Source organism: Tachysurus fulvidraco, chromosome 21 (genome assembly GCF_022655615.1).
Source record: "Tachysurus fulvidraco isolate hzauxx_2018 chromosome 21, HZAU_PFXX_2.0, whole genome shotgun sequence".
In the NCBI taxonomy this organism is placed as follows: domain Eukaryota; kingdom Metazoa; phylum Chordata; class Actinopteri; order Siluriformes; family Bagridae; genus Tachysurus; species Tachysurus fulvidraco.
The window spans coordinates 9,848,963-9,857,039 of NC_062538.1; positions in this window are offsets into that span (position 1 = coordinate 9,848,963).

Below are 8,077 nucleotides of genomic sequence, written 5' to 3' on the forward strand. Positions count from 1 at the left end.
AAACGCATAAACACACAATACAACCCCAGGCGAGACTCCCACAGACCCACAGAGACACACTTCTGTCTGACATGGCTCTATAGACACTGGATTCTCAATTCAAATGCATGAAGAAAATGTGACTGATATGAGAACAAACAAACACAAACTCGTAAATGTAAATCTTTTAACCTGAGCTTTTAACCAAGAACAGAATTTAAGCATTCATTTCCTGATATTTACACCCAAGATGTATTAAACAACATGACACCTTTCATTTAAACACCCCCATTTTTCAAGCAATTAAAATATGAGAACATATTACTGACATATTTTCCTTTTTGCAGATGTGCTCTGTTATATTGATTACCAAAACATTTACAGTAGTAGCTATGTCTGTTCTTGGATTGAGCCTTGGGTTTTACCTGTGAAGACTGCATTTGTTGTTTAAAAGGATTAACCAACATAAAGACTATAGAGCGGTCTATGTGAGAAATGTAAGTTATTTTGTAGATGAAGAGTTTGTAATATCATGAAAAATAAACAAACAACTAGAATTCTAACAATCAGACATTTCTTAGGTTTGCAAAAGGAAAAGAAAAAACAGCAGTTGATGACAGATTCATTGTGAGAACACTGGAGCAAAACCCTAAAATAACAGTAAGATAACCAATAACAGTTCAGGGGTCTGAAGACCAGATTGGAATTTGGAATACAATGAAATACAGAGATTTACAAAACGTCTGGTATCATGATTAACCTCTACCAAAGTGATGGAAAGTCCATCTGCAACGATCTGTTCTGATAGTGCTGATCGAAAACATACAAGCTAGGCAGTTAAGCTTGATGGAGATAGTGTTGTGGCTTGGGCTTGCATAGTTGCTTCTGAAATGGGCTCATTAATGTTTATATAATTCATGATTTTTTTTCAGAAAAATTAGTTCCGAAGTGCAAACATTTTGTCTGCCAATTTACTAAGAAATGCTTCCAATCCAATTGGGAGGAACTTCATCATAGTCCAAGCAGCAGGACAATGACCTAAAACACACTCCAACACAAAAAAGGATTTCAGGGAAAAGAAGTTTTTAGATTGGCCAATTCAATCACCATATGTTACACCAAATGTAGCCTCATTTCACTTCCTGAAGATACTATTGATGAGAACTACCGAAACAAACAACAACCAAAATAAGAAGTTCCAACAGTTTTGCTCATCTAAAAATTGGGTGGTCTGCCAATGTGTGAGGAAGAGCATCATTTTATCGAGCTTTAATTTTCAAAATGTTCCTTACATATAAATAAATCAGTGATTCTACAGCCTTTATGACATTTTCCTCCAAATATGAAACATGGTAGACTACAGCAAAAAAGCAGCAACCAATTCACACTCTCACTATGGTTCTGTCTTTTTGTATAATTGTTTTTAGTTGGACAATGTGTGCATAGTCTAATCCACTTCAAATTTCCACCTCATTCACATACACACTACAACTTTATTTCACATGCACTTGTCATTCACTGCTAATGATCCATTACAGATGTGTCCAATAAAATAAAATGGGGAAATGGAGATCAGATCTGAGGGGTGTGTCACTCTGTGCAATCACCTGACATGATTTTCATTAATCATCTGCATGAATTTGTAGTCTGGGCTAGAAAGAAATCGTCTCAAGCATTGAGTCGTTTAAAACAATCAACTTTAAGATGTTTGTTCACAGAAAAATAAGCTGATGTTGATCCCAAAAATGAAAACTTATACAGATGTTTTTTAATCTTTAAAAGACAGGGGAAGCTGAGCCACCCCAGGGCATAACGAGTGACCAGATGTTCTGGAGTTATTTATGATAGAAGTGATGAAGGGCAGGAGGTCTTGAGAGATGGTCTTAAGCTCTGTGGAAGAGATGAGATCTAAAGGACATGTTATAGGATTGCTGGAGAGGAGAATCTGCAGAAACCCTTTTGTAGAAAGAAAAGAAAATGTGTTACAGTGATGAGATTGGGGGAATGAAGGGTAAAAATAGTGGTCTGAGGAAAAGATTGGCAGATCTTATTAATGTTCTTTTCAAGAAGGTGCCATCATGGAGAAAAATAAAATAACCTGCTCTACTGTCTGATGCATAGCTTGCTATATTGTTTGGTATTAATATAATAGAGTAAAAATGTAGTTATACTGTCAGTTATACTGTATTGTGGGACGAATAAACGTATATCTTATTCATATTACAGTTTCAAGGCCTCAATGATGAGGAGCGTCTTAGTTTTTCTTTCTTTTTTAGAACACTGTAGAAATCTATTCTTTGGTTTACTAGATATGTTTCTGAAAGGTGGATTCTGGCCAGCTGTAGATAATGAATAGCTATATACTTCTGTACTTCTGATTTCATGGGACCTCAAATCATGGTATGTCATCACACCCATAGTCTACAAACTGCACAGTTTTGAAGAGTGTTTCTCCTTTTTCACATTTTATTTAAATGAATGAACAGCCGCAGAGAAAAGAGGCCCCCCTGACATGTCTGAGGTTTCACTCCTTCTCTTTTATGCTGCGTTCCTGTCTTTCTTTCTTTCATCTGTTTGCTGCCATGATGGTGGGCAGTTTCTTCTTTCCGTCACATTGGGTTTCAACATTGTGCTCTTTTTCTCTCTCATCCTGGCTCTTGAGTTAATGTATTCTCCCCCTTCAGCACCCTGTGTGTGTGTGTGTGTGTGTGTGTGTGTGTGTGTGTGTGTGTGTGTGTGTGTGTGTGTGTTTAACAATAGGTGATGTAATTGCTTTCACTTGCTTCTGGCTTGAGTTTTCTCCATGAAGCAGAAGGAGATAAAATGTTTTAGATATCAGAAAGGAAATTGTCTGATGCCAGTAACAAATTCTGACTTTTTTTAACCCCCAATGATTATCAGATCATTTAACTGTTGGTCTGATGAACCTGATTTGTTTTAATCTGTACATGTTGTCATGTTGTATGTAACATGATCCTCATAGGTCAGTGAATGATTTCAGCCAAGACTGAGATTCATTCCTTTCTTGTTCAGTTAATCAGTCTGTGTGTTTAAGGAGTCCTGCTTGAGCTCAGAGCTGTGTTTCCATTGGGCTTCAACTGGCAAAACCCCAGTGAGGACAGGTGCTATTTGAAAATGAAAAGAAACCACTAGGCCTGATCTGCAACACTCCATGAAAGGGAATGCTCGGACAAAGAAATTGAGGCAACAACCAGTTGTTCCAACCAGTCCACAAAAGACGCAGGGGGTAAAAGTGTGGTTAAGTGATGAGACAAAGGAGAGGCTGGAGCTGGTGTCTAACGACAGTACCAAGAATCTTGGGCTGATGATGTAATGGGCAGTGATATCAATATTGCTGAGTTATTAGTGGAAAAATAAAGGGAAATCATTTGGAACATGGAGTTAAGATCACTTACATCTGAAAGAAATCAGAAAACTACAGACTGAACTGAGCAGGCTTAGAAAGGCCTATACTCAAGTAAGTGAGAAGGAAAACCAGAAAAAAAAAATTTTCAGGCAGAGTGCCACTGTCGGGAAGTTAGGAGGCAGACAAAGGAGGCACCAAAATCTACTGAAACCAGAAACTCCTGTGAAGACCACAGTGACCCAAGGCAATAGGTGCTAGAAGTGGCAGTGAAGCAATTCAACCCTAATGAACCAATACAATTCTATTCAATTCAATTCATTTAAATTTATATGTATAGTGCTTTTAACAATGAGGAACTTAGGTCAAGCGTATTTTCTGAGTTTATTAAAGACTTCACACTAATTCCTTGCTGTCAAAGTCCTCAAATATTCACAAGCTGACTGACGCAACAGCAGTTCAAAGATGGCATGTTAGTGGTTTTATCCCATGGGTCATGAGGCTGTCCATGCAGATCTATTGCCAGCAGAGTGCACCACCAAGCGACGAGACTCCAACCAGTGTCAGGGACTCAGGGATAAAATAGACCCAAATGTAGTATAGCATAAAATGAACATTATTTAATAACTAAAAAAACACGAAACACGTACACAGACTAGAGACATGACAACATCACGACAACAGAGGATTCCGAGCTGCTTAAGGCAACGCGGTTCGACTAAATACTAATCACAATTAGACACACGAGGAACAGGTGTGCAGAGGCAGGGAGGAAGAGACAAGGGCGGGGCAGACACGTGACACAAAACATAAACAAAGTCCGGGCTGAAGTCCGGGCTGAGTCCTGACAACCAGACTGTAGGGGGTCAGGATTGATCAGGTAGGCCCAGAATGAAGAAGCACTCACACTAGAACTCTGAGAGCTCGAATCACTAACCCTCTTTAATGCAGACAAGCCCAGGTAAAAAGTAAATGAATTTGTTAACAAAACCAGGTAATATCAGTGCAGGGACCTAACTTGACTCCATACAGGGTGTATATGAGTTGTGATTCATTCAAGAAGATGTCTGTGGAAGCTATTGAAGGTGGCATGAAGGAAAAATAATCTTTATACTGACTATATGAAGATGGTTGCTTCATTACTAAGGAAGAAGACTCTAATCACATCATTTTAAATCTTCTCTCTGCTAAATGTGAAGGGGAAAATCTTACTTGAAATCTTGGCAAAGATACTAATCACCTTCCTGCTGGCTTAAGGTTACATTAACACTTCAATCCAAAAAATAGGCGTCAAGCTTGTGGAGCCCACATGTACCTGACAAATTTTAACAGCTTCTCCAGGCCTACTTTGATGCACTTCACTTACAGACAACTTTATCACAGACTGGCAGAGGCTGGAGAATTGTCAGTGCCAGCAAAATCTAAATGATTCTGTTTTATACAGCAATAAATAGTTTGGTCAATTTGGTTGAGAAACCAAGATGCTACAAGCAGGGTTTTTTTTTATGGATTACCTGACAATAACAAGGCCTGGAATGTATGTGTCTATTAGGAGTTCTGGAAGAAATCACCAAAGTGATGAGAATTTAGTTTAAACTATTGAAGTTTAAAAGTCTTGTCCTGAAAAGGGGCCATGTTCAAGAGTGGATCTGATTCAAAATTGGTAAGGACATCCCCATTGTCTTTGAAAAGCTTGTAAAGAGTCTTGGGAACTGATATATTACTTAGACCAATGATAGATAGAGTGCAAAGAATGATGGTCCAGGCAGATTCTTAAATGAGAGCTCTGGGGAAGAGTAGGTTACCTAGTAGGTTCAAGGCTTAGGGCTATAAATGCGGGGTCCTACCCAGGCTCCTGTGGCCACTACTAATCTATGAAGTGGCTTGTTACACAGTCAAAGCACATGAGTGTACAGTTTAATAAAACAGACTGCTTCTTTAGAAGATGGGGAAGCATGAGAGATGGGAGGTTCTAGGGTTGGCATTTCAAGGTGCTGCCCCAACTGGCTGTTGGGTTAGAACAAAACATCAATTGAATGTGTGATACTTTATGCAGTTTCTAAAACCTACAGTATCTGAAAAGCATTTAATTAACCATGGGTCTTGGCCAATTTGGGTGACTGGGAGATGCAGGTGGACTTGAGAAGCTCACATTCTCAGAGGAACCTGTGGTTACTTACTTCCAAACAGACACTGTCCCCTGCTTGAAAGGCCAAAAAAGGTGATTTTAACTGAGTTGACAATGCCTTTGGAGAGCGGATGGAAGAGGGTTCATGAGCAAAAGCTCAGGAAATACCAGCCCCTGATCTTTGAGAGACAACATTGTGAGTGGGCCACATAGGTTTTCCAGGGCAATCATTCAATCACTCTCCAGCTTGGAAGAAATTGGTAGCATAGATCAGTAAGCAGGCTGAAACAGCAACCAGGTGGCTGTGGAGAGAAGAGTGATAGAAAAAAATCTAACTAGCATAAAGAAGCTAAGGCAAAGCTTAAAGGCAGGGTCTCTGATTTTTGAGAAATGCTTCAGAAAACTGAGTCGTGCCGATAATAAACAAAAATCAAAACAAAAATCAAAACAAACGTGTAGCCAATGAGCAGAAAAGTGCGGGGCTTGTCAATATGTGGCGGAGAGAGTGTTCAGTGCGCATGTGTGACATCAGCAGAAAGCGGTTTTAACATTGACATGGGGAGTAAAAACAAAGAAAGAAAGCGAAGAAAGGCTTACGATAAGGCAAGAAGCAGGATCCGTGTTAATATATGATCAGCTTTCCAGCGCTGGAGAGAACTGAAGGAGCGGGAAGTTGGCAGCATATTCACAGATTGGAGTTTCCCGAGTCAATAACTCCTGAGCTAAACGCTGTTACTACACAAATAACACCTCTTTTCTATCGTAGTAATGTAGAAAGGCAGCTACAACTGCGTTTTGCTAGTAACTGCATTTAGCTCAGGAGTTATTGACTCGGGAAATTCAACTTTACTTAAGACGCCGAGGTGCTTTTTTCCTTCTCGATAGGTGAGTAACGTTGGTTTTGCTTTGTTAAACAGAACTAATATATGCTGTCCTTTACATGATTATGCTTGTGTGTCATTTTTGCTTGTTTGTTTATCTGCAATCGTATTGTTCTTCCGGGGGCACGGTGGCTTAGTGGGTAGCACGTTCGCCTCACACCTCCAGGGTCGGGGTTCGATTCCCGCCTCCGCCTTGTGTGTGCGGAGTTTGCATGTTCTCCCCGTGCCTCGGGGGTTTCCTCCGGGTACTCCGGTTTCCTCCCCCGGTCCAAAGACATGCATGGTAGGTTAATTGGCATCTCTGGAAAATTGTCCGTAGTGTGTGAATGCGTGAGTGAATGAGAGTGTGTGTGTGCCCTGCGATGGGTTGGCACTCCGTCCAGGGTGTATCCTGCCTTGATGCCCGATGACACCTGGGATAGGCACAGGCTCCCCGTGACCCGAGAAGTTCGGATAAAAGCGGTAGAAAATAAATGAATGAATGAATATTGTTCTTCCCTTCAGCTAAAGACACATTTCTTTCCATTATTTGCCTGGGTTAAGTATGTATGTGTAGGTGGAGCTATAATATAGGGGTGGGACCCATTTGGGTTAGGGGCGTGTTTGTTTTGGTGATTGGCTTTCAAAAATCGGAGACCCTGCCTTTAACAGTGAATTCTATGCCAGGGGGCTTTTCCTTATTCACTGAAGAAACCTGTATGGTTCTGGTTGTATTAGATGGATAGGTTTGTGAAGTGTTACGGATAGGTTATCTGTATGGAACTAGTAGTACAGAGTATGCATTAATAGTGCCAGTGGGGCTTATTACAGCCTTTGTCATTTTTTTTTTGTAATCTAATTAGGTCTAGTATTTCAAGAGTTCACACTAAATTTGTTATACAGTGTACACATATAGTTGTATGTGTGCACTATAAATATCTCTAATTTTGTGTGCTCTCATAGCTAAAATGGTTGATCAGATCAGTCCTGTTTTAATGAAGGTCAAGGAAGTACCCATGATGCTTCAAGAAAAAAATAGTTGACTGAAAAAACTATAAAATATCAACAAAGCTTTGAAGCTTTTGTCTTTTCCCACTCTGAAATCCATTAGGTCAAAGTAGAAAAATATGCTACAATCCAGACAATAGAAGAGCAAGAAGAGCAATTGAAAGACAAGTGTGGAGTAGAGTCCAGCTACAACACTGAAGAAGTTACAGAGATGACTGTCTAAAACTGTGCAAACCTTTACAATATCAGCAGCTCTTCACAGAACCAGCCTCTGTGAGAGAGCAGCCAAAAGCGATTTCTAAGAAAGACTGTGTAAGAAACTCTCAACAATTTTAGAAAAAGAAAAAATCTGGTCTGGAATTTAGTTTGGTGCAAATGAAATAGACCCTAAATCATGGATTGAGTGAAATATAAGCATATTGCAAAGGATAATCTACTCCAGTCAGCCAAAACTACAATGGAGTAGCTAAAAAAGTTTGGGTTTTGAAGTAGCTGTTGTCCACCACCATTCTCCATCTAATTAGACAGAGCTGGAGAAGACTTGTGTTGAGGAATGAAAGAAAATGTCAAAATAAAAACAGGAAAAGCTCAGAGTGACTCATCTGTGACATCTGGAGTCTGTAATTTCTGCAAAAAGTCAAATCACATTTCATATTTCAAAAAATTCTAAGGGCAGATAAATATAATTCATTTTTCTTTTATTTCTTTACAGTGTCACTTCAAAAGAAGCAGAAAGAA